The sequence below is a fragment of the Hyperolius riggenbachi genome, chromosome 8 (assembly GCF_040937935.1).
Source record: "Hyperolius riggenbachi isolate aHypRig1 chromosome 8, aHypRig1.pri, whole genome shotgun sequence".
Taxonomy (NCBI): domain Eukaryota; kingdom Metazoa; phylum Chordata; class Amphibia; order Anura; family Hyperoliidae; genus Hyperolius; species Hyperolius riggenbachi.
In genome coordinates, this window is record NC_090653.1 from 89,705,654 (window position 1) to 89,726,282 (window position 20,629).

The 20,629-nt window shown below is 43.1% G+C and overlaps 26 non-coding genes across 26 annotated transcripts; 13 read left to right on the forward strand and 13 right to left on the reverse strand.

Moving 5' to 3' along the window:
* Positions 1-299: 299 nt before the first annotated feature.
* On the reverse strand, positions 300-372 carry TRNAR-UCG (transfer RNA arginine (anticodon UCG)). The gene has a single exon. It is a non-coding gene; the product is annotated as a tRNA-Arg (tRNA).
* Positions 373-649: 277 nt separating this feature from the next.
* TRNAL-CAA (transfer RNA leucine (anticodon CAA)) lies at positions 650-759 on the forward strand. The gene is made up of 2 exons: positions 650-687; positions 714-759. It is a non-coding gene; the product is annotated as a tRNA-Leu (tRNA).
* A 1,153-nt stretch (positions 760-1,912) lies between these two features.
* Positions 1,913-1,985, reverse strand: TRNAR-UCG (transfer RNA arginine (anticodon UCG)). The gene has a single exon. It is a non-coding gene; the product is annotated as a tRNA-Arg (tRNA).
* Positions 1,986-2,262: 277 nt separating this feature from the next.
* On the forward strand, positions 2,263-2,372 carry TRNAL-CAA (transfer RNA leucine (anticodon CAA)). Its single transcript has 2 exons — positions 2,263-2,300; positions 2,327-2,372. It is a non-coding gene; the product is annotated as a tRNA-Leu (tRNA).
* A 1,154-nt stretch (positions 2,373-3,526) lies between these two features.
* Positions 3,527-3,599, reverse strand: TRNAR-UCG (transfer RNA arginine (anticodon UCG)). The gene has a single exon. It is a non-coding gene; the product is annotated as a tRNA-Arg (tRNA).
* A 277-nt stretch (positions 3,600-3,876) lies between these two features.
* TRNAL-CAA (transfer RNA leucine (anticodon CAA)) lies at positions 3,877-3,986 on the forward strand. Its single transcript has 2 exons — positions 3,877-3,914; positions 3,941-3,986. It is a non-coding gene; the product is annotated as a tRNA-Leu (tRNA).
* Positions 3,987-5,140: 1,154 nt separating this feature from the next.
* On the reverse strand, positions 5,141-5,213 carry TRNAR-UCG (transfer RNA arginine (anticodon UCG)). Its single transcript has one exon. It is a non-coding gene; the product is annotated as a tRNA-Arg (tRNA).
* A 277-nt stretch (positions 5,214-5,490) lies between these two features.
* On the forward strand, positions 5,491-5,600 carry TRNAL-CAA (transfer RNA leucine (anticodon CAA)). The gene is made up of 2 exons: positions 5,491-5,528; positions 5,555-5,600. It is a non-coding gene; the product is annotated as a tRNA-Leu (tRNA).
* A 1,154-nt stretch (positions 5,601-6,754) lies between these two features.
* TRNAR-UCG (transfer RNA arginine (anticodon UCG)) lies at positions 6,755-6,827 on the reverse strand. Its single transcript has one exon. It is a non-coding gene; the product is annotated as a tRNA-Arg (tRNA).
* Positions 6,828-7,104: 277 nt separating this feature from the next.
* Positions 7,105-7,214, forward strand: TRNAL-CAA (transfer RNA leucine (anticodon CAA)). The gene is made up of 2 exons: positions 7,105-7,142; positions 7,169-7,214. It is a non-coding gene; the product is annotated as a tRNA-Leu (tRNA).
* A 1,154-nt stretch (positions 7,215-8,368) lies between these two features.
* Positions 8,369-8,441, reverse strand: TRNAQ-UUG (transfer RNA glutamine (anticodon UUG)). The gene has a single exon. It is a non-coding gene; the product is annotated as a tRNA-Gln (tRNA).
* A 277-nt stretch (positions 8,442-8,718) lies between these two features.
* On the forward strand, positions 8,719-8,828 carry TRNAL-CAA (transfer RNA leucine (anticodon CAA)). Its single transcript has 2 exons — positions 8,719-8,756; positions 8,783-8,828. It is a non-coding gene; the product is annotated as a tRNA-Leu (tRNA).
* Positions 8,829-9,982: 1,154 nt separating this feature from the next.
* Positions 9,983-10,055, reverse strand: TRNAR-UCG (transfer RNA arginine (anticodon UCG)). The gene has a single exon. It is a non-coding gene; the product is annotated as a tRNA-Arg (tRNA).
* A 277-nt stretch (positions 10,056-10,332) lies between these two features.
* On the forward strand, positions 10,333-10,442 carry TRNAL-CAA (transfer RNA leucine (anticodon CAA)). The gene is made up of 2 exons: positions 10,333-10,370; positions 10,397-10,442. It is a non-coding gene; the product is annotated as a tRNA-Leu (tRNA).
* Positions 10,443-11,596: 1,154 nt separating this feature from the next.
* Positions 11,597-11,669, reverse strand: TRNAR-UCG (transfer RNA arginine (anticodon UCG)). Its single transcript has one exon. It is a non-coding gene; the product is annotated as a tRNA-Arg (tRNA).
* Positions 11,670-11,946: 277 nt separating this feature from the next.
* On the forward strand, positions 11,947-12,056 carry TRNAL-CAA (transfer RNA leucine (anticodon CAA)). Its single transcript has 2 exons — positions 11,947-11,984; positions 12,011-12,056. It is a non-coding gene; the product is annotated as a tRNA-Leu (tRNA).
* A 1,152-nt stretch (positions 12,057-13,208) lies between these two features.
* TRNAR-UCG (transfer RNA arginine (anticodon UCG)) lies at positions 13,209-13,281 on the reverse strand. Its single transcript has one exon. It is a non-coding gene; the product is annotated as a tRNA-Arg (tRNA).
* Positions 13,282-13,558: 277 nt separating this feature from the next.
* TRNAL-CAA (transfer RNA leucine (anticodon CAA)) lies at positions 13,559-13,668 on the forward strand. The gene is made up of 2 exons: positions 13,559-13,596; positions 13,623-13,668. It is a non-coding gene; the product is annotated as a tRNA-Leu (tRNA).
* Positions 13,669-14,822: 1,154 nt separating this feature from the next.
* TRNAR-UCG (transfer RNA arginine (anticodon UCG)) lies at positions 14,823-14,895 on the reverse strand. Its single transcript has one exon. It is a non-coding gene; the product is annotated as a tRNA-Arg (tRNA).
* A 277-nt stretch (positions 14,896-15,172) lies between these two features.
* Positions 15,173-15,282, forward strand: TRNAL-CAA (transfer RNA leucine (anticodon CAA)). Its single transcript has 2 exons — positions 15,173-15,210; positions 15,237-15,282. It is a non-coding gene; the product is annotated as a tRNA-Leu (tRNA).
* A 1,154-nt stretch (positions 15,283-16,436) lies between these two features.
* Positions 16,437-16,509, reverse strand: TRNAR-UCG (transfer RNA arginine (anticodon UCG)). Its single transcript has one exon. It is a non-coding gene; the product is annotated as a tRNA-Arg (tRNA).
* Positions 16,510-16,786: 277 nt separating this feature from the next.
* On the forward strand, positions 16,787-16,896 carry TRNAL-CAA (transfer RNA leucine (anticodon CAA)). Its single transcript has 2 exons — positions 16,787-16,824; positions 16,851-16,896. It is a non-coding gene; the product is annotated as a tRNA-Leu (tRNA).
* A 1,154-nt stretch (positions 16,897-18,050) lies between these two features.
* Positions 18,051-18,123, reverse strand: TRNAR-UCG (transfer RNA arginine (anticodon UCG)). Its single transcript has one exon. It is a non-coding gene; the product is annotated as a tRNA-Arg (tRNA).
* A 277-nt stretch (positions 18,124-18,400) lies between these two features.
* Positions 18,401-18,510, forward strand: TRNAL-CAA (transfer RNA leucine (anticodon CAA)). Its single transcript has 2 exons — positions 18,401-18,438; positions 18,465-18,510. It is a non-coding gene; the product is annotated as a tRNA-Leu (tRNA).
* Positions 18,511-19,664: 1,154 nt separating this feature from the next.
* TRNAR-UCG (transfer RNA arginine (anticodon UCG)) lies at positions 19,665-19,737 on the reverse strand. The gene has a single exon. It is a non-coding gene; the product is annotated as a tRNA-Arg (tRNA).
* A 277-nt stretch (positions 19,738-20,014) lies between these two features.
* Positions 20,015-20,124, forward strand: TRNAL-CAA (transfer RNA leucine (anticodon CAA)). The gene is made up of 2 exons: positions 20,015-20,052; positions 20,079-20,124. It is a non-coding gene; the product is annotated as a tRNA-Leu (tRNA).
* The last annotated feature ends 505 nt before the right edge of the window (positions 20,125-20,629 follow it).

Sequence of the window (20,629 nt, forward strand, 5' to 3'; positions counted from 1 at the left end):
TCAGGGTATTGGGTTCAAAGTAAGGCAAAGGTTAGAATCCCAGTGTGGACTAGCAGTGTTTATTTGAGGTTGATGTAAAAACTTTGCTGGGACTTGCACAAGTTGTAAGAAAAGAGTTAGCGTCATTGACATTGTGGTGAAAGCTCAGCAAAAGCAGCCACCTTTGTAGCTGTAAACAGTCAAGGGCAGGGATTGAATGATAAGCATGAGTGAGGAAGCACAGGCTTTTGCAAAGTCTCCGAGGACATTTACAACAAGAGGAGCAAATACTCTACAGAAGTGACAAGAACAGAGCTCAACGACCACGAAGGGACTCGAACCCTCAATCTTCTGATCCGAAGTCAGACGCCTTATCCATTAGGCCACGCAGTCTCATGCCTCTTTATGAAGAAACCATTTTCCACTGGAAACAGCCACCGCATAGGAAAAGACGCTCAAGGAGCACAAAGGATTTCATTTGTTAGAGCAGGCACATGACATTGCTGTCTAAGGTATTGCAGTGATCCAAAATGGCAGTTTGATGAGTGTTTTCAGAGAAAAAAACATGCCTTGCAGTGTTCATGAAGTCTTCTAGGCTAAGTTTGTGGTTGTCTCTTCTCTGTTAAGTATAGTCATTGTGCCAGCTGCATGGGTACATAGTACACCGCTTGTCAGGATGGCCGAGTGGTCTAAGGCGCCAGACTCAAAAGGCTTCTCTTCCCTTCTCATGGGCCTTCTGGTCTCTGAATGGAGGCGTGGGTTCAAATCCCACTTCTGACAGAGCTTTTCACTTTGTCCATCATGGCAAATTGGTCAGGCCTGCCAAAACAAGCTCTTGGGTCTTTTCATTTACTAGGCTCTTCAAAGGGCCTTCTCAACAGCAACCTCACATGGACTTTTGGAAAATCTCGCAGAAAAGGAACAAGGCCGACTTTTTTCTACAAGCTTTCTAACACACGTTTTACAAACTGACAAATTCCATCCCCTTTGGCACACCTACAGTCATATGGGTTAGCTCATCTTCTCTTCTAGTTCACTTCATCAGGATCAGAAGCTTTGGAGGCAATTTGTTTTGCTAAATCTTAAAAGGTTAGTGTACAGGTAAAGTGACAAATATGTAAGGAGACCGAACTCAGGAGATAGGTTTTGGCAATAACTTACAGGTCTTCCCTGTATGTTCTGACCTTTGGTGAAAGAGGTGGGGTTATTCCCTCTTCTGACAAGACTCATTTGTTGAAATTTCAACGGACCCTTCCTTGAAAAGAGTTCAGGTTGCAAGAAAACCAATTGCAGTGTTTCATTTGCGGTGTGGATCATATCTTTTCAGAGGAAATGACAGACATACTTTCCAAATTTCAGGCAAGAACTCTTCATATAAATTGGGAACCGAGGCAACCTTTTGAAATTGTTGAGCTTGCAACAAGAAGGAATCGCATCGTGCCACTTGACATGCTGTGTCTGCACCTTTGTAAAAGTCTGGCTTACAGCAGAATTGCAGACAAGGATTTCCTAAATCATATAGGAAATTAATTTTCTCATGTTAGTAAACAAAATGCTTAGCAGAAAGGGAGTTGCCACCATGAATGTTTGAACCCTGGGTCATATAGTTTACTTAGAGTCTCTTCCAAGGTCCATCAGGGTATTGGGTTCAAAGTAAGGAAAAGGTTAGAATCCCAGTGTGGACTAGCAGTGTTTATTTGAGGTTGATGTAAAAACTTTGCTGGGACTTGCACAAGTTGTAAGAAAAGAGTTAGCGTCATTGACATTGTGGTGAAAGCTCAGCAAAAGCAGCCACCTTTGTAGCTGTAAACAGTCAAGGGCAGGGATTGAATGATAAGCATGAGTGAGGAAGCACAGGCTTTTGCAAAGTCTCCGAGGACATTTACAACAAGAGGAGCAAATACTCTACAGAAGTGACAAGAACAGAGCTCAACGACCACGAAGGGACTCGAACCCTCAATCTTCTGATCCGAAGTCAGACGCCTTATCCATTAGGCCACGCGGTCTCAAGCCTCTTTATGAAGAAACCATTTTCCACTGGAAACAGCCACCGCATAGGAAAAGACGCTCAAGGAGCACAAAGGATTTCATTTGTTAGAGCAGGCACATGACATTGCTGTCTAAGGTATTGCAGTGATCCAAAATGGCAGTTTGATAAGTGTTTTCAGAAAAAAAAACATGCCTTGCAGTGTTCATGAAGTCTTCTAGGCTAAGTTTGTGGTTGTCTCTTCTCTGTTAAGTATAGTCATTGTGCCAGCTGCATGGGTACATAGTACACCGCTTGTCAGGATGGCCGAGTGGTCTAAGGCGCCAGACTCAAGAGGCTTCTCTTCCCTTCTCATGGGCCTTCTGGTCTCCGATTGGAGGCGTGGGTTCAAATCCCACTTCTGACAGAGCTTTTTCACTTTGTCCATCATGGCACATTGGTCAGGCCTGCCAAAACAAGCTCTTGGGTCTTTTCATTTACTAGGCTCTTCAAAGGGCCTTCTCAACAGCAACCTCACATGGACTTTTGGAAAATCTCGCAGAAAAGGAACAAGGCCGACTTTTTTCTACAAGCTTTCTAACACACGTTTTACAAACTGACAAATTCCATCCCCTTTGGCACACCTACAGTCATATGGGTTAGCTCATCTTCTCTTCTAGTTCACTTCATCAGGATCAGAAGCTTTGGAGGCAATTTGTTTTGCTAAATCTTAAAAGGTTAGTGTACAGGTAAAGTGACAAATATGTAAGGAGACCGAACTCAGGAGATAGGTTTTGGCAAGAACTTACAGGTCTTCCCTGTATGTTCTGACCTTTGGTGAAAGAGGTGGGGTTATTCCCTCTTCTGACAAGACTCATTTGTTGAAATTTCAACAGACCCTTCCTTGAAAAGAGTTCAGGTTGCAAGAAAACCAATTGCAGTGTTCCATTTGCGGTGTGGATCATATCTTTTCAGAGGAAATGACAGACATACTTTCCAAATTTCAGGCAAGAACTCTTCATATAAATTGGGAACCGAGGCAACCTTTTGAAATTGTTGAGCTTGCAACAAGAAGGAATCGCATCGTGCCACTTGACATGCTGTGTCTGCACCTTTGTAAAAGTCTGGCTTACAGCAGAATTGCAGACAAGGATTTCCTAAATCATATAGGAAATTAATTTTCTCATGTTAGTAAACAAAATGCTTAGCAGAAAGGGAGATGCCACCATGAATGTTTGAACCCTGGGTCATATAGTTTACTTAGAGTCTCTTGCAAGGTCCATCAGGGTATTGGGTTCAAAGTAAGGCAAAGGTTAGAATCCCAGTGTGGACTAGCAGTGTTTATTTGAGGTTGATGTAAAAACTTTGCTGGGACTTGCACAAGTTGTAAGAAAAGAGTTAGCGTCATTGACATTGTGGTGAAAGCTCAGCAAAAGCAGCCACCTTTGTAGCTGTAAACAGTCAAGGGCAGGGATTGAATGATAAGCATGAGTGAGGAAGCACAGGCTTTTGCAAAGTCTCCGAGGACATTTACAACAAGAGGAGCAAATACTCTACAGAAGTGACAAGAACAGAGCTCAACGACCACGAAGGGACTCGAACCCTCAATCTTCTGATGCGAAGTCAGACACCTTATCCATTAGGCCACGCGGTCTCATGCCTCTTTATGAAGAAACCATTTTCCACTGGAAACAGCCACCGCATAGGAAAAGACGCTCAAGGAGCACAAAGGATTTCATTTGTTAGAGCAGGCACATGACATTGCTGTCTAAGGTATTGCAGTGATCCAAAATGGCAGTTTGATGAGTGTTTTCAGAGAAAAAAACATGACTTGCAGTGTTCATGAAGTCTTCTAGGCTAAGTTTGTGGTTGTCTCTTCTCTGTTAAGTATAGTCATTGTGCCAGCTGCATGGGTACATAGTGCACTGCTTGTCAGGATGGCCGAGTGGTCTAAGGCGCCAGACTCAAGAGGCTTCTCTTCCCTTCTCATGGGCCTTCTGGTCTCCGAATGGAGGCGTGGGTTCAAATCCCACTTCTGACAGAGCTTTTTCACTTTGTCCATCATGGCACATTTGTCAGGCCTGCCAAAACAAGCTCTTGGGTCTTTTCATTTACTAGGCTCTTCAAAGGGCCTTCTCAACAGCAACCTCACATGGACTTTTGGAAAATCTCGCAGAAAAGGAACAAGGCCGACTTTTTTCTACAAGCTTTCTAACACACGTTTTACAAACTGACAAATTCCATCCCCTTTGGCACACCTACAGTCATATGGGTTAGCTCATCTTCTCTTCTAGTTCACTTCATCAGGATCAGAAGCTTTGGAGGCAATTTGTTTTGCTAAATCTTAAAAGGTTAGTGTACAGGTAAAGTGACAAATATGTAAGGAGACCGAACTCAGGAGATAGGTTTTGGCAATAACTTACAGGTCTTCCCTGTATGTTCTGACCTTTGGTGAAAGAGGTGGGGTTATTCCCTCTTCTGACAAGACTCATTTGTTGAAATTTCAACGGACCCTTCCTTGAAAAGAGTTCAGGTTGCAAGAAAACCAATTGCAGTGTTCCATTTGCGGTGTGAATCATATCTTTTCAGAGGAAATGACAGACATACTTTCCAAATTTCAGGCAAGAACTCTTCATATAAATTGGGAACCGAGGCAACCTTTTGAAATTGTTGAGCTTGCAACAAGAAGGAATCGCATCGTGCCACTTGACATGCTGTGTCTGCACCTTTGTAAAAGTCTGGCTTACAGCAGAATTGCAGACAAGGATTTCCTAAATCATATAGGAAATTAATTTTCTCATGTTAGTAAACAAAATGCTTAGCAGAAAGGGAGATGCCACCATGAATGTTTGAACCCTGGGTCATATAGTTTACTTAGAGTCTCTTCCCAGGTCCATCAGGGTATTGGGTTCAAAGTAAGGCAAAGGTTAGAATCCCAGTGTGGACTAGCAGTGTTTATTTGAGGTTGATGTAAAAACTTTGCTGGGACTTGCACAAGTTGTAAGAAAAGAGTTAGCGTCATTGACATTGTGGTGAAAGCTCAGCAAAAGCAGCCACCTTTGTAGCTGTAAACAGTCAAGGGCAGGGATTGAATGATAAGCATGAGTGAGGAAGCACAGGCTTTTGCAAAGTCTCCGAGGACATTTACAAGAAGAGGAGCAAATACTCTACAGAAGTGACAAGAACAGAGCTCAACAACCACGAAAGGACTCGAACCCTCAATCTTCTGATCCGAAGTCAGACGCCTTATCCATTAGGCCACGCGGTCTCATGCCTCTTTATGAAGAACCCATTTTCCACTGGAAACAGCCACCGCATAGGAAAAGACGCTCAAGGAGCACAAAGGATTTCATTTGTTAGAGCAGGCACATGACATTGCTGTCTAAGGTATTGCAGTGATCCAAAATGGCAGTTTGATGAGTGTTTTCAGAGAAAAAAACATGCCTTGCAGTGTTCATGAAGTCTTCTAGGCTAAGTTTGTGGTTGTCTCTTCTCTGTTAAGTATAGTCATTTTGCCAGCTGCATGGGTACATAGTACACCGCTTGTCAGGATGGCCGAGTGGTCTAAGGCGCCAGACTCAAGAGGCTTCTCTTCCCTTCTCATGGGCCTTCTGGTCTCCGAATGGAGGCGTGGGTTCAAATCCCACTTCTGACAGAGCTTTTTCACTTTGTCCATCATGGCACATTGGTCAGGCCTGCCAAAACAAGCTCTTGGGTCTTTTCATTTACTAGGCTCTTCAAAGGGCCTTCTCAACAGCAACCTCACATGGACTTTTGGAAAATCTCGCAGAAAAGGAACAAGGCTGACTTTTTTCTACAAGCTTTCTAACACACGTTTTACAAACTGACAAATTCCATCCCCTTTGGCACACCTACAGTCATATGGGTTAGCTCATCTTCTCTTCTAGTTCACTTCATCAGGATCAGAAGCTTTGGAGGCAATTTGTTTTGCTAAATCTTAAAAGGTTAGTGTACAGGTAAAGTGACAAATATGTAAGGAGACCGAACTCAGGAGATAGGTTTTGGCAATAACTTACAGGTCTTCCCTGTATGTTCTGACCTTTGGTGAAAGAGGTGGGGTTATTCCCTCTTCTGACAAGACTCATTTGTTGAAATTTCAACGGACCCTTCCTTGAAAAGAGTTCAGGTTGCAAGAAAACCAATTGCAGTGTTCCATTTGCGGTGTGAATCATATCTTTTCAGAGGAAATGACAGACATACTTTCCAAATTTCAGGCAAGAACTCTTCATATAAATTGGGAACCGAGGCAACCTTTTGAAATTGTTGAGCTTGCAACAAGAAGGAATCGCATCGTGCCACTTGACATGCTGTGTCTGCACCTTTGTAAAAGTCTGGCTTACAGCAGAATTGCAGACAAGGATTTCCTAAATCATATAGGAAATTAATTTTCTCATGTTAGTAAACAAAATGCTTAGCAGAAAGGGAGATGCCACCATGAATGTTTGAACCCTGGGTCATATAGTTTACTTAGAGTCTCTTGCAAGGTCCATCAGGGTATTGGGTTCAAAGTAAGGCAAAGGTTAGAATCCCAGTGTGGACTAGCAGTGTTTATTTGAGGTTGATGTAAAAACTTTGCTGGGACTTGCACAAGTTGTAAGAAAAGAGTTAGCGTCATTGACATTGTGGTGAAAGCTCAGCAAAAGCAGCCACCTTTGTAGCTGTAAACAGTCAAGGGCAGGGATTGAATGATAAGCATGAGTGAGGAAGCACAGGCTTTTGCAAAGTCTCCGAGGACATTTACAACAAGAGGAGCAAATACTCTACAGAAGTGACAAGAACAGAGCTCAACGACCACAAAGGGACTCGAACCCTCAATCTTCTGATCCGAAGTCAGACGCCTTATCCATTAGGCCACGCGGTCTCATGCCTCTTTATGAAGAAACCATTTTCCACTGGAAACAGCCACCGCATAGGAAAAGACGCTCAAGGAGCACAAAGAATTTCATTTGTTAGAGCAGGCACATGACATTGCTGTCTAAGGTATTGCAGTGATCCAAAATGGCAGTTTGATGAGTGTTTTCAGAGAAAAAAACATGACTTGCAGTGTTCATGAAGTCTTCTAGGCTAAGTTTGTGGTTGTCTCTTCTCTGTTAAGTATAGTCATTGTGCCAGCTGCATGGGTACATAGTGCACTGCTTGTCAGGATGGCCGAGTGGTCTAAGGCGCCAGACTCAAGAGGCTTCTCTTCCCTTCTCATGGGCCTTCTGGTCTCCGAATGGAGGCGTGGGTTCAAATCCCACTTCTGACAGAGCTTTTTCACTTTGTCCATCATGGCACATTTGTCAGGCCTGCCAAAACAAGCTCTTGGGTCTTTTCATTTACTAGGCTCTTCAAAGGGCCTTCTCAACAGCAACCTCACATGGACTTTTGGAAAATCTCGCAGAAAAGGAACAAGGCCGACTTTTTTCTACAAGCTTTCTAACACACGTTTTACAAACTGACAAATTCCATCCCCTTTGTCACACCTACAGTCATATGGGTTAGCTCATCTTCTCTTCTAGTTCACTTCATCAGGATCAGAAGCTTTGGAGGCAATTTGTTTTGCTAAATCTTAAAAGGTTAGTGTACAGGTAAAGTGACAAATATGTAAGGAGACCGAACTCAGGAGATAGGTTTTGGCAATAACTTACAGGTCTTCCCTGTATGTTCTGACCTTTGGTGAAAGAGGTGGGGTTATTCCCTCTTCTGACAAGACTCATTTGTTGAAATTTCAACGGACCCTTCCTTGAAAAGAGTTCAGGTTGCAAGAAAACCAATTGCAGTGTTCCATTTGCGGTGTGAATCATATCTTTTCAGAGGAAATGACAGACATACTTTCCAAATTTCAGGCAAGAACTCTTCATATAAATTGGGAACCGAGGCAACCTTTTGAAATTGTTGAGCTTGCAACAAGAAGGAATCGCATCGTGCCACTTGACATGCTGTGTCTGCACCTTTGTAAAAGTCTGGCTTACAGCAGAATTGCAGACAAGGATTTCCTAAATCATATAGGAAATTAATTTTCTCATGTTAGTAAACAAAATGCTTAGCAGAAAGGGAGATGCCACCATGAATGTTTGAACCCTGGGTCATATAGTTTACTTAGAGTCTCTTCCCAGGTCCATCAGGGTATTGGGTTCAAAGTAAGGCAAAGGTTAGAATCCCAGTGTGGACTAGCAGTGTTTATTTGAGGTTGATGTAAAAACTTTGCTGGGACTTGCACAAGTTGTAAGAAAAGAGTTAGCGTCATTGACATTGTGGTGAAAGCTCAGCAAAAGCAGCCACCTTTGTAGCTGTAAACAGTCAAGGGCAGGGATTGAATGATAAGCATGAGTGAGGAAGCACAGGCTTTTGCAAAGTCTCCGAGGACATTTACAACAAGAGGAGCAAATACTCTACAGAAGTGACAAGAACAGAGCTCAACGACCACGAAGGGACTCGAACCCTCAATCTTCTGCTCCAAAGTCAGACGCCTTATCCATTAGGCCACGCGGTCTCATGCCTCTTTATGAAGAAACCATTTTCCACTGGAAACAGCCACCGCATAGGAAAAGACGCTCAAGGAGCACAAAGGATTTCATTTGTTAGAGCAGGCACATGACATTGCTGTCTAAGGTATTGCAGTGATCCAAAATGGCAGTTTGATGAGTGTTTTCAGAGAAAAAAACATGCCTTGCAGTGTTCATGAAGTCTTCTAGGCTAAGTTTGTGGTTGTCTCTTCTCTGTTAAGTATAGTCATTTTGCCAGCTGCATGGGTACATAGTGCACCGCTTGTCAGGATGGCCGAGTGGTCTAAGGCGCCAGACTCAAGAGGCTTCTCTTCCCTTCTCATGGGCCTTCTGGTCTCCGAACGGAGGCGTGGGTTCAAATCCCACTTCTGACAGAGATTTTTCACTTTGTCCATCATGGCACATTGGTCAGGCCTGCCAAAACAAGCTCTTGGGTCTTTTCATTTACTAGGCTCTTCAAAGGGCCTTCTCAACAGCAACCTCACATGGACTTTTGGAAAATCTCGCAGAAAAGGAACAAGGCCGACTTTTTTCTACAAGCTTTCTAACACACGTTTTACAAACTGACAAATTCCATCTCCTTTTGCACACCTACAGTCATATGGGTTAGCTGATCTTCTCTTCTAGTTCACTTCATCAAGATCAGAAGCTTTGGAGGCAATTTGTTTTGCTAAATCTTAAAAGGTTAGTGTACAGGTAAAGTGACAAATATGTAAGGAGACCGAACTCAGGAGATAGGTTTTGGCAATAACTTACAGGTCTTCCCTGTATGTTCTGACCTTTGGTGAAAGAGGTGGGGTTATTCCCTCTTCTGACAAGACTCATTTGTTGAAATTTCAACAGACCCTTACTTGAAAAGAGTTCAGGTTGCAAGAAAACCAATTGCAGTGTTCCATTTGCGGTGTGGATCATATCTTTTCAGAGGAAATGACAGACATACTTTCCAAATTTCAGGCAAGAACTCTTCATATAAATTGGGAACCGAGGCAACCTTTTGAAATTGTTGAGCTTGCAACAAGAAGGAATCGCATCGTGCCACTTGACATGCTGTGTCTGCCCCTTTGTAAAAGTCTGGCTTACAGCAGAATTGCAGACAAGGATTTCCTAAATCATATAGGAAATTAATTTTCTCATGTTAGTAAACAAAATGCTTAGCAGAAAGGGAGATGCCACCATGAATGTTTGAACCCTGGGTCATATAGTTTACTTAGAGTCTCTTCCCAGGTCCATCAGGGTATTGGGTTCAAAGTAAGGCAAAGGTTAGAATCCCAGTGTGGACTAGCAGTGTTTATTTGAGGTTGATGTAAAAACTTTGCTGGGACTTGCACAAGTTGTAAGAAAAGAGTTAGCGTCATTGACATTGTGGTGAAAGCTCAGCAAAAACAGCCACCTTTGTAGCTGTAAACAGTCAAGGGCAGGGATTGAATGATAAGCATGAGTGAGGAAGCACAGGCTTTTGCAAAGTCTCCGAGGACATTTACAACAAGAGGAGCAAATACTCTACAAAAGTGACAAGAACAGAGCTCAACGACCACAAAGGGACTCGAACCCTCAATCTTCTGATCCGAAGTCAGACACCTTATCCATTAGGCCACGCGGTCTCATGCCTCTTTATGAAGAAACCATTTTCCACTGGAAACAGCCACCGCATAGGAAAAGACGCTCAAGGAGCACAAAGGATTTCATTTGTTAGAGCAGGCACATGACATTGCTGTCTAAGGTATTGCAGTGATCCAAAATGGCAGTTTGATGAGTGTTTTCAGAGAAAAAAACATGCCTTGCAGTGTTCATGAAGTCTTCTAGGCTAAGTTTGTGGTTGTCTCTTCTCTGTTAAGTATAGTCATTGTGCCAGCTGCATGGGTACATAGTGCACCGCTTGTCAGGATGGCCGAGTGGTCTAAGGCGCCAAACTCAAGAGGCTTCTCTTCCCTTCTCATGGGCCTTCTGGTCTCCGAACGGAGGCGTGGGTTCAAATCCCACTTCTGACAGAGCTTTTTCACTTTGTCCATCATGGCACATTGGTCAGGCCTGCCAAAACAAGCTCTTGGGTCTTTTCATTTACTAGGCTCTTCAAAGGGCCTTCTCAACAGCAACCTCACATGGACTTTTGGAAAATCTCGCAGAAAAGGAACAAGGCCGACTTTTTTCTACAAGCTTTCTAACACACGTTTTACAAACTGACAAATTCCATCTCCTTTTGCACACCTACAGTCATATGGGTTAGCTGATCTTCTCTTCTAGTTCACTTCATCAAGATCAGAAGCTTTGGAGGCAATTTGTTTTGCTAAATCTTAAAAGGTTAGTGTACAGGTAAAGTGACAAATATGTAAGGAGACCGAACTCAGGAGATAGGTTTTGGCAATAACTTACAGGTCTTCCCTGTATGTTCTGACCTTTGGTGAAAGAGGTGGGGTTATTCCCTCTTCTGACAAGACTCATTTGTTGAAATTTCAACAGACCCTTACTTGAAAAGAGTTCAGGTTGCAAGAAAACCAATTGCAGTGTTCCATTTGCGGTGTGGATCATATCTTTTCAGAGGAAATGACAGACATACTTTCCAAATTTCAGGCAAGAACTCTTCATATAAATTGGGAACCGAGGCAACCTTTTGAAATTGTTGAGCTTGCAACAAGAAGGAATCGCATCGTGCCACTTGACATGCTGTGTCGGCCCCTTTGTAAAAGTCTGGCTTACAGCAGAATTGCAGACAAGGATTTCCTAAATCATATAGGAAATTAATTTTCTCATGTTAGTAAACAAAATGCTTAGCAGAAAGGGAGATGCCACCATGAATGTTTGAACCCTGGGTCATATAGTTTACTTAGAGTCTCTTCCCAGGTCCATCAGGGTATTGGGTTCAAAGTAAGGCAAAGGTTAGAATCCCAGTGTGGACTAGCAGTGTTTATTTGAGGTTGATGTAAAAACTTTGCTGGGACTTGCACAAGTTGTAAGAAAAGAGTTAGCGTCATTGACATTGTGGTGAAAGCTCAGCAAAAACAGCCACCTTTGTAGCTGTAAACAGTCAAGGGCAGGGATTGAATGATAAGCATGAGTGAGGAAGCACAGGCTTTTGCAAAGTCTCCGAGGACATTTACAACAAGAGGAGCAAATACTCTACAGAAGTGACAAGAACAGAGCTCAACGACCACGAAGGGACTCAAACCCTCAATCTTCTGATCCGAAGTCAGACGCCTTATCCATTAGGCCACGCGGTCTCATGCCTCTTTATGAAGAAACCATTTTCCACTGGAAACAGCCACCGCATAGGAAAAGACGCTCAAGGAGCACAAAGGATTTCATTTGTTAGAGCAGGCACATGACATTGCTGTCTAAGGTATTGCAGTGATCCAAAATGGCAGTTTGATGAGTGTTTTCAGAGAAAAAAAAATGACTTGCAGTGTTCATGAAGTCTTCTAGGCTAAGTTTGTGGTTGTCTCTTCTCTGTTAAGTATAGTCATTGTGCCAGCTGCATGGGTGCATAGTACACCGCTTGTCAGGATGGCCGAGTGGTCTAAGGCGCCAGACTCAAGAGGCTTCTCTTCCCTTCTCATGGGCCTTCTGGTCTCTGAATGGAGGTGTGGGTTCAAATCCCACTTCTGACAGAGCTTTTTCACTTTGTCCATCATGGCACATTGGTCAGGCCTGCCAAAACAAGCTCTTGGGTCTTTTCATTTACTAGGCTCTTCAAAGGGCCTTCTCAACAGCAACCTCACATGGACTTTTGGAAAATTTCGCAGAAAAGGAACAAGGCCGACTTTTTTCTACAAGCTTTCTAACACACGTTTTACAAACTGACAAATTCCATCCCCTTTGGCACACCTACAGTCATATGGGTTAGCTCATCTTCTCTTCTAGTTCACTTCATCAGGATCAGAAGCTTTGGAGGCAATTTGTTTTGCTAAATCTTAAAAGGTTAGTGTACAGGTAAAGTGACAAATATGTAAGGAGACCGAACTCAGGAGATAGGTTTTGGCAATAACTTACAGGTCTTCCCTGTATGTTCTGACCTTTGGTGAAAGAGGTGGGGTTATTCCCTCTTCTGACAAGACTCATTTGTTGAAATTTCAACGGACCCTTCCTTGAAAAGAGTTCAGGTTGCAAGAAAACCAATTGCAGTGTTCCATTTGCGGTGTGGATCATATCTTTTCAGAGGAAATGACAGACATACTTTCCAAATTTCAGGCAAGAACTCTTCATATAAATTGGGAACCGAGGCAACCTTTTGAAATTGTTGAGCTTGCAACAAGAAGGAATCGCATCGTGCCACTTGACATGCTGTGTCTGCACCTTTGTAAAAGTCTGGCTTACAGCAGAATTGCAGACAAGGATTTCCTAAATCATATAGGAAATTAATTTTCTCATGTTAGTAAACAAAATGCTTAGCAGAAAGGGAGATGCCACCATGAATGTTTGAACCCTGGGTCATATAGTTTACTTAGAGTCTCTTCCCAGGTCCATCAGGGTATTGGGTTCAAAGTAAGGCAAAGGTTAGAATCCCAGTGTGGACTAGCAGTGTTTATTTGAGGTTGATGTAAAAACTTTGCTGGGACTTGCACAAGTTGTAAGAAGAGTTAGCGTCATTGACATTGTGGTGAAAGCTCAGCAAAAGCAGCCACCTTTGTAGCTGTAAACAGTCAAGGGCAGGGATTGAATGATAAGCATGAGTGAGGAAGCACAGGCTTTTGCAAAGTCTCCGAGGACATTTACAACAAGAGGAGCAAATACTCTACAGAAGTGACAAGAACAGAGCTCAACGACCACAAAGGGACTCGAACCCTCAATCTTCTGATCCGAAGTCAGACGCCTTATCCATTAGGCCACGCGGTCTCATGCCTCTTTATGAAGAAACCATTTTCCACTTGAAACAGCCACCGCATAGGAAAAGACGCTCAAGGAGCACAAAGGATTTCATTTGTTAGAGCAGGCACATGACATTGCTGTCTAAGGTATTGCAGTGATCCAAAATGGCAGTTTGATGAGTGTTTTCAGAGAAAAAAACATGACTTGCAGTGTTCATGAAGTCTTCTAGGCTAAGTTTGTGGTTGTCTCTTCTCTGTTAAGTATAGTCATTGTGCCAGCTGCATGGGTACATAGTGCACCGCTTGTCAGGATGGCCGAGTGGTCTAAGGCGCCAGACTCAAGAGGCTTCTCTTCCCTTCTCATGGGCCTTCTGGTCTCCGAATGGAGGTGTGGGTTCAAATCCCACTTCTGACAGAGCTTTTTCACTTTGTCCATCATGGCACATTGGTCAGGCCTGCCAAAACAAGCTCTTGGGTCTTTTCATTTACTAGGCTCTTCAAAGGGCCTTCTCAACAGCAACCTCACATGGACTTTTTGAAAATCTCGCAGAAAAGGAACAAGGCCGACTTTTTTCTACAAGCTTTCTAACACACGTTTTACAAACTGACAAATTCCATCCCCTTTGGCACACCTACAGTCATATGGGTTAGCTCATCTTCTCTTCTAGTTCACTTCATCAGGATCAGAAGCTTTGGAGGCAATTTGTTTTGCTAAATCTTAAAAGGTTAGTGTACAGGTAAAGTGACAAATATGTAAGGAGACCGAACTCAGGAGATAGGTTTTGGCAATAACTTACAGGTCTTCCCTGTATGTTCTGACCTTTGGTGAAAGAGGTGGGGTTATTCCCTCTTCTGACAAGACTCATTTGTTGAAATTTCAACGGACCCTTCCTTGAAAAGAGTTCAGGTTGCAAGAAAACCAATTGCAGTGTTCCATTTGCGGTGTGAATCATATCTTTTCAGAGGAAATGACAGACATACTTTCCAAATTTCAGGCAAGAACTCTTCATATAAATTGGGAACCGAGGCAACCTTTTGAAATTGTTGAGCTTGCAACAAGAAGGAATCGCATCGTGCCACTTGACATGCTGTGTCTGCACCTTTGTAAAAGTCTGGCTTACAGCAGAATTGCAGACAAGGATTTCCTAAATCATATAGGAAATTAATTTTCTCATGTTAGTAAACAAAATGCTTAGCAGAAAGGGAGATGCCACCATGAATGTTTGAACCCTGGGTCATATAGTTTACTTAGAGTCTCTTCCCAGGTCTATCAGGGTATTGGGTTCAAAGTAAGGCAAAGGTTAGAATCCCAGTGTGGACTAGCAGTGTTTATTTGAGGTTGATGTAAAAACTTTGCTGGGACTTGCACAAGTTGTAAGAAAAGAGTTAGCGTCATTGACATTGTGGTGAAAGCTCAGCAAAAGCAGCCACCTTTGTAGCTGTAAACAGTCAAGGGCAGGGATTGAATGATAAGCATGAGTGAGGAAGCACAGGCTTTTGCAAAGTCTCCGAGGACATTTACAACAAGAGGAGCAAATACTCTACAGAAGTGACAAGAACAGAACTCAACGACCACGAAGGGACTCGAACCCTCAATCTTCTGATCCGAAGTCAGACGCCTTATCCATTAGGTCACGCGGTCTCATGCCTCTTTATGAAGAAACCATTTTCCACTGGAAACAGCCACCGCATAGGAAAAGACGCTCAAGGAGCACAAAGGATTTCATTTGTTAGAGCAGGCACATGACATTGCTGTCTAAGGTATTGCAGTGATCCAAAATGGCAGTTTGATGAGTGTTTTCAGAGAAAAAAACATGCCTTGCAGTGTTCATGAAGTCTTCTAGGCTAAGTTTGTGGTTGTCTCTTCTCTGTTAAGTATAGTCATTGTGCCAGCTGCATGGGTACATAGTACACCGCTTGTCAGGATGGCCGAGTGGTCTAAGGCGCCAGACTCAAGAGGCTTCTCTTCCCTTCTCATGGGCCTTCTGGTATCCGAATGGAGGCGTGGGTTCAAATCCCACTTCTGACAGAGCTTTTTTACTTTGTCCATCATGGCACATTGGTCAGGCCTGCCAAAACAAGCTCTTGGGTCTTTTCATTTACTAGGCTCTTCAAAGGGCCTTCTCAACAGCAACCTCACATGGACTTTTGGAAAATCTCGCAGAAAAGGAACAAGGCCGACTTTTTTCTACAAGCTTTCTAACACACGTTTTACAAACTGACAAATTCCATCCCCTTTGGCACAGCTACAGTCATATGGGTTAGCTCATCTTCTCTTCTAGTTCACTTCATCAGGATCAGAAGCTTTGGAGGCAATTTGTTTTGCTAAATCTTAAAAGGTTAGTGTACAGGTAAAGTGACAAATATGTAAGGAGACCGAACTCAGGAGATAGGTTTTGGCAATAACTTACAGGTCTTCCCTGTATGTTCTGACCTTTGGTGAAAGAGGTGGGGTTATTCCCTCTTCTGACAAGACTCATTTGTTGAAATTTCAACGGACCCTTCCTTGAAAAGAGTTCAGGTTGCAAGAAAACCAATTGCAGTGTTCCATTTGCGGTGTGGATCATATCTTTTCAGAGGAAATGACAGACATACTTTCCAAATTTCAGGCAAGAACTCTTCATATAAATTGGGAACCGAGGCAACCTTTTGAAATTGTTGAGCTTGCAACAAGAAGGAATCGCATCGTGCCACTTGACATGCTGTGTCTGCACCTTTGTAAAAGTCTGGCTTACAGCAGAATTGCAGACAAGGATTTCCTAAATCATATAGGAAATTAATTTTCTCATGTTAGTAAACAAAATGCTTAGCAGAAAGGGAGATGCCACCATGAATGTTTGAACCCTGGGTCATATAGTTTACTTAGAGTCTCTTCCCAGGTCTATCAGGGTATTGGGTTCAAAGTAAGGCAAAGGTTAGAATCCCAGTGTGGACTAGCAGTGTTTATTTGAGGTTGATGTAAAAACTTTGCTGGGACTTGCACAAGTTGTAAGAAAAGAGTTAGCGTCATTGACATTGTGGTGAAAGCTCAGCAAAAGCAGCCACCTTTGTAGCTGTAAACAGTCAAGGGCAGGGATTGAATGATAAGCATGAGTGAGGAAGCACAGGCTTTTGCAAAGTCTCCGAGGACATTTACAACAAGAGGAGCAAATACTCTACAGAAGTGACAAGAACAGAGCTCAACGACCACGAAGGGACTCAAACCCTCAATCTTCTGATCCGAAGTCAGACGCCTTATCCATTAGGCCACGCGGTCTCATGCCTGTTTATGAAGAAACCATTTTCCACTGGAAACAGCCACCGCATAGGAAAAGACGCTCAAGGAGCACAAAGGATTTCATTTGTTAGAGCAGGCACATGACATTGCTGTCTAAGGTATTGCAGTGATCCAAAATGGCAGTTTGATGAGTGTTTTCAGAGAAAAAAACATGCCTTGCAGTGTTCATGAAGTCTTCTAGGCTAAGTTTGTGGTTGTCTCTTTTCTGTTAAGTATAGTCATTGTGCCAGCTGCATGGGTACATAGTACACCGCTTGTCAGGATGGCCGAGTGGTCTAAGGCGCCAGACTCAAGAGGCTTCTCTTCCCTTCTCATGGGCCTTCTGGTCTCCGAATGGAGGTGTGGGTTCAAATCCCACTTCTGACAGAGCTTTTTCACTTTGTCCATCATGGCACATTGGTCAGGCCTGCCAAAACAAGCTCTTGGGTCTTTTCATTTACTAGGCTCTTCAAAGGGCCTTCTCAACAGCAACCTCACATGGACTTTTTGAAAATCTCGCAGAAAAGGAACAAGGCCGACTTTTTTCTACAAGCTTTCTAACACACGTTTTACAAACTGACAAATTCCATCCCCTTTGGCACACCTACAGTCATATGGGTTAGCTCATCTTCTCTTCTAGTTCACTTCATCAGGATCAGAAGCTTTGGAGGCAATTTGTTTTGCTAAATCTTAAAAGGTTAGTGTACAGGTAAAGTGACAAATATGTAAGGAGACCGAACTCAGGAGATAGGTTTTGTCAATAACTTACAGGTCTTCCCTGTATGTTCTGACCTTTGGTGAAAGAGGTGGGGTTATTCCCTCTTCTGACAAGACTCATTTGTTGAAATTTCAACGGACCCTTCCTTGAAAAGAGTTCAGGTTGCAAGAAAACCAATTGCAGTGTTCCATTTGCGGTGTGGATCATATCTTTTCAGAGGAAATGACAGACATACTTTCCAAATTTCAGGCAAGAACTCTTCATATAAATTGGGAACCGAGGCAACCTTTTGAAATTGTTGAGCTTGCAACAAGAAGGAATCGCATCGTGCCACTTGACATGCTGTGTCTGCACCTTTGTAAAAGTCTGGCTTACAGCAGAATTGCAGACAAGGATTTCCTAAATCATATAGGAAATTAATTTTCTCATGTTAGTAAACAAAATGCTTAGCAGAAAGGGAGATGCCACCATGAATGTTTGAACCCTGGGTCATATAGTTTACTTAGAGTCTCTTCCAAGGTCCATCAGGGTATTGGGTTCAAAGTAAGGCAAAGGTTAGAATCCCAGTGTGGACTAGCAGTGTTTATTTGAGGTTGATGTAAAAACTTTGCTGGGACTTGCACAAGTTGTAAGAAAAGAGTTAGCGTCATTGACATTGTGGTGAAAGCTCAGCAAAAGCAGCCACCTTTGTAGCTGTAAACAGTCAAGGGCAGGGATTGAATGATAAGCATGAGTGAGGAAGCACAGGCTTTTGCAAAGTCTCCGAGGACATTTACAACAAGAGGAGCAAATACTCTACAGAAGTGACAAGAACAGAACTCAACAACCACGAAGGGACTCGAACCCTCAATCTTCTGATCCGAAGTCAGACGCCTTATCCATTAGGCCACGCGGTCTCATGCCTCTTTATGAAGAAACCATTTTCCACTGGAAACAGCCACCGCATAGGAAAAGACGCTCAAGGAGCACAAAGGATTTCATTTGTTAGAGCAGGCACATGACATTGCTGTCTAAGGTATTGCAGTGATCCAAAATGGCAGTTTGATGAGTGTTTTCAGAGAAAAAAACATGCCTTGCAGTGTTCATGAAGTCTTCTAGGCTAAGTTTGTGGTTGTCTCTTCTCTGTTAAGTATAGTCATTGTGCCAGCTGCATGGGTACATAGTGCACCGCTTGTCAGGATGGCCGAGTGGTCTAAGGCGCCAGACTCAAGAGGCTTCTCTTCCCTTCTCATGGGCCTTCTGGTCTCCGAATGGAGGCGTGGGTTCAAATCCCACTTCTGACAGAGCTTTTTCACTTTGTCCATCATGGCACATTGGTCAGGCCTGCCAAAACAAGCTCTTGGGTCTTTTCATTTACTAGGCTCTTCAAAGGGCCTTCTCAACAGCAACCTCACATGGACTTTTGGAAAATCTCGCAGAAAAGGAACAAGGCCGACTTTTTTCTACAAGCTTTCTAACACACGTTTTACAAACTGACAAATTCCATCCCCTTTGGCACACCTACAGTCATATGGGTTAGCTCATCTTCTCTTCTAGTTCACTTCATCAGGATCAGAAGCTTTGGAGGCAATTTGTTTTGCTAAATCTTAAAAGGTTAGTGTACAGGTAAAGTGACAAATATGTAAGGAGACCGAACTCAGGAGATAGGTTTTGGCAATAACTTACAGGTCTTCCCTGTATGTTCTGACCTTTGGTGAAAGAGGTGGGGTTATTCCCTCTTCTGACAAGACTCATTTGTTGAAATTTCAACGGACCCTTCCTTGAAAAGAGTTCAGGTTGCAAGAAAACCAATTGCAGTGTTCCATTTGCGGTGTGGATCATATCTTTTCAGAGGAAATGACAGACATACTTTCCAAATTTCAGGCAAGAACTCTTCATATAAATTGGGAACCGAGGCAACCTTTTGAAATTGTTGAGCTTGCAACAAGAAGGAATCGCATCGTGCCACTTGACATGCTGTGTCTGCACCTTTGTAAAAGTCTGGCTTACAGCAGAATTGCAGACAAGGATTTCCTAAATCATATAGGAAATTAATTTTCTCATGTTAGTAAACAAAATGCTTAGCAGAAAGGGAGATGCCACCATGAATGTTTGAACCCTGGGTCATATAGTTTACTTAGAGTCTCTTCCGAGGTCTATCAGGGTATTGGGTTCAAAGTAAGGCAAAGGTTAGAATCCCAGTGTGGACTAGCAGTGTTTATTTGAGGTTGATGTAAAAACTTTGCTGGGACTTGCACAAGTTGTAAGAAAAGAGTTAGCGTCATTGACATTGTGGTGAAAGCTCAGCAAAAGCAGCCACCTTTGTAGCTGTAAACAGTCAAGGGCAGGGATTGAATGATAAGCATGAGTGAGGAAGCACAGGCTTTTGCAAAGTCTCCGAGGACATTTACAACAAGAGGAGCAAATACTCTACAGAAGTGACAAGAACAGAACTCAACGACCAGGAAGGGACTCGAACCCTCAATCTTCTGATCCGAAGTCAGACGCCTTATCCATTAGGCCACGCGGTCTCATGCCTCTTTATGAAGAAACCATTTTCCACTGGAAACAGCCACCGCATAGGAAAAGACGCTCAAGGAGCACAAAGGATTTCATTTGTTAGAGCAGGCACATGACATTGCTGTCTAAGGTATTGCAGTGATCCAAAATGGCAGTTTGATGAGTGTTTTCAGAGAAAAAAACATGCCTTGCAGTGTTCATGAAGTCTTCTAGGCTAAGTTTGTGGTTGTCTCTTCTCTGTTAAGTATAGTCATTGTGCCAGCTGCATGGGTACATAGTGCGCCGCTTGTCAGGATGGCCGAGTGGTCTAAGGCGCCAAACTCAAGAGGCTTCTCTTCCCTTCTCATGGGCCTTCTGGTCTCCGAATGGAGGCGTGGGTTCAAATCCCACTTCTGACAGAGCTTTTTCACTTTGTCCATCATGGCACATTGGTCAGGCCTGCCAAAACAAGCTCTTGGGTCTTTTCATTTACTAGGCTCTTCAAAGGGCCTTCTCAACAGCAACCTCACATGGACTTTTGGAAAATCTCGCAGAAAAGGAACAAGGCCGACTTTTTTCTACAAGCTTTCTAACACACGTTTTACAAACTGACAAATTCCATCTCCTTTTGCACACCTACAGTCATATGGGTTAGCTCATCTTCTCTTCTAGTTCACTTCATCAAGATCAGAAGCTTTGGAGGCAATTTGTTTTGCTAAATCTTAAAAGGTTAGTGTACAGGTAAAGTGACAAATATGTAAGGAGACCGAACTCAGGAGATAGGTTTTGGCAATAACTTACAGGTCTTCCCTGTATGTTCTGACCTTTGGTGAAAGAGGTGGGGTTATTCCCTCTTCTGACAAGACTCATTTGTTGAAATTTCAACAGACCCTTCCTTGAAAAGAGTTCAGGTTGCAAGAAAAC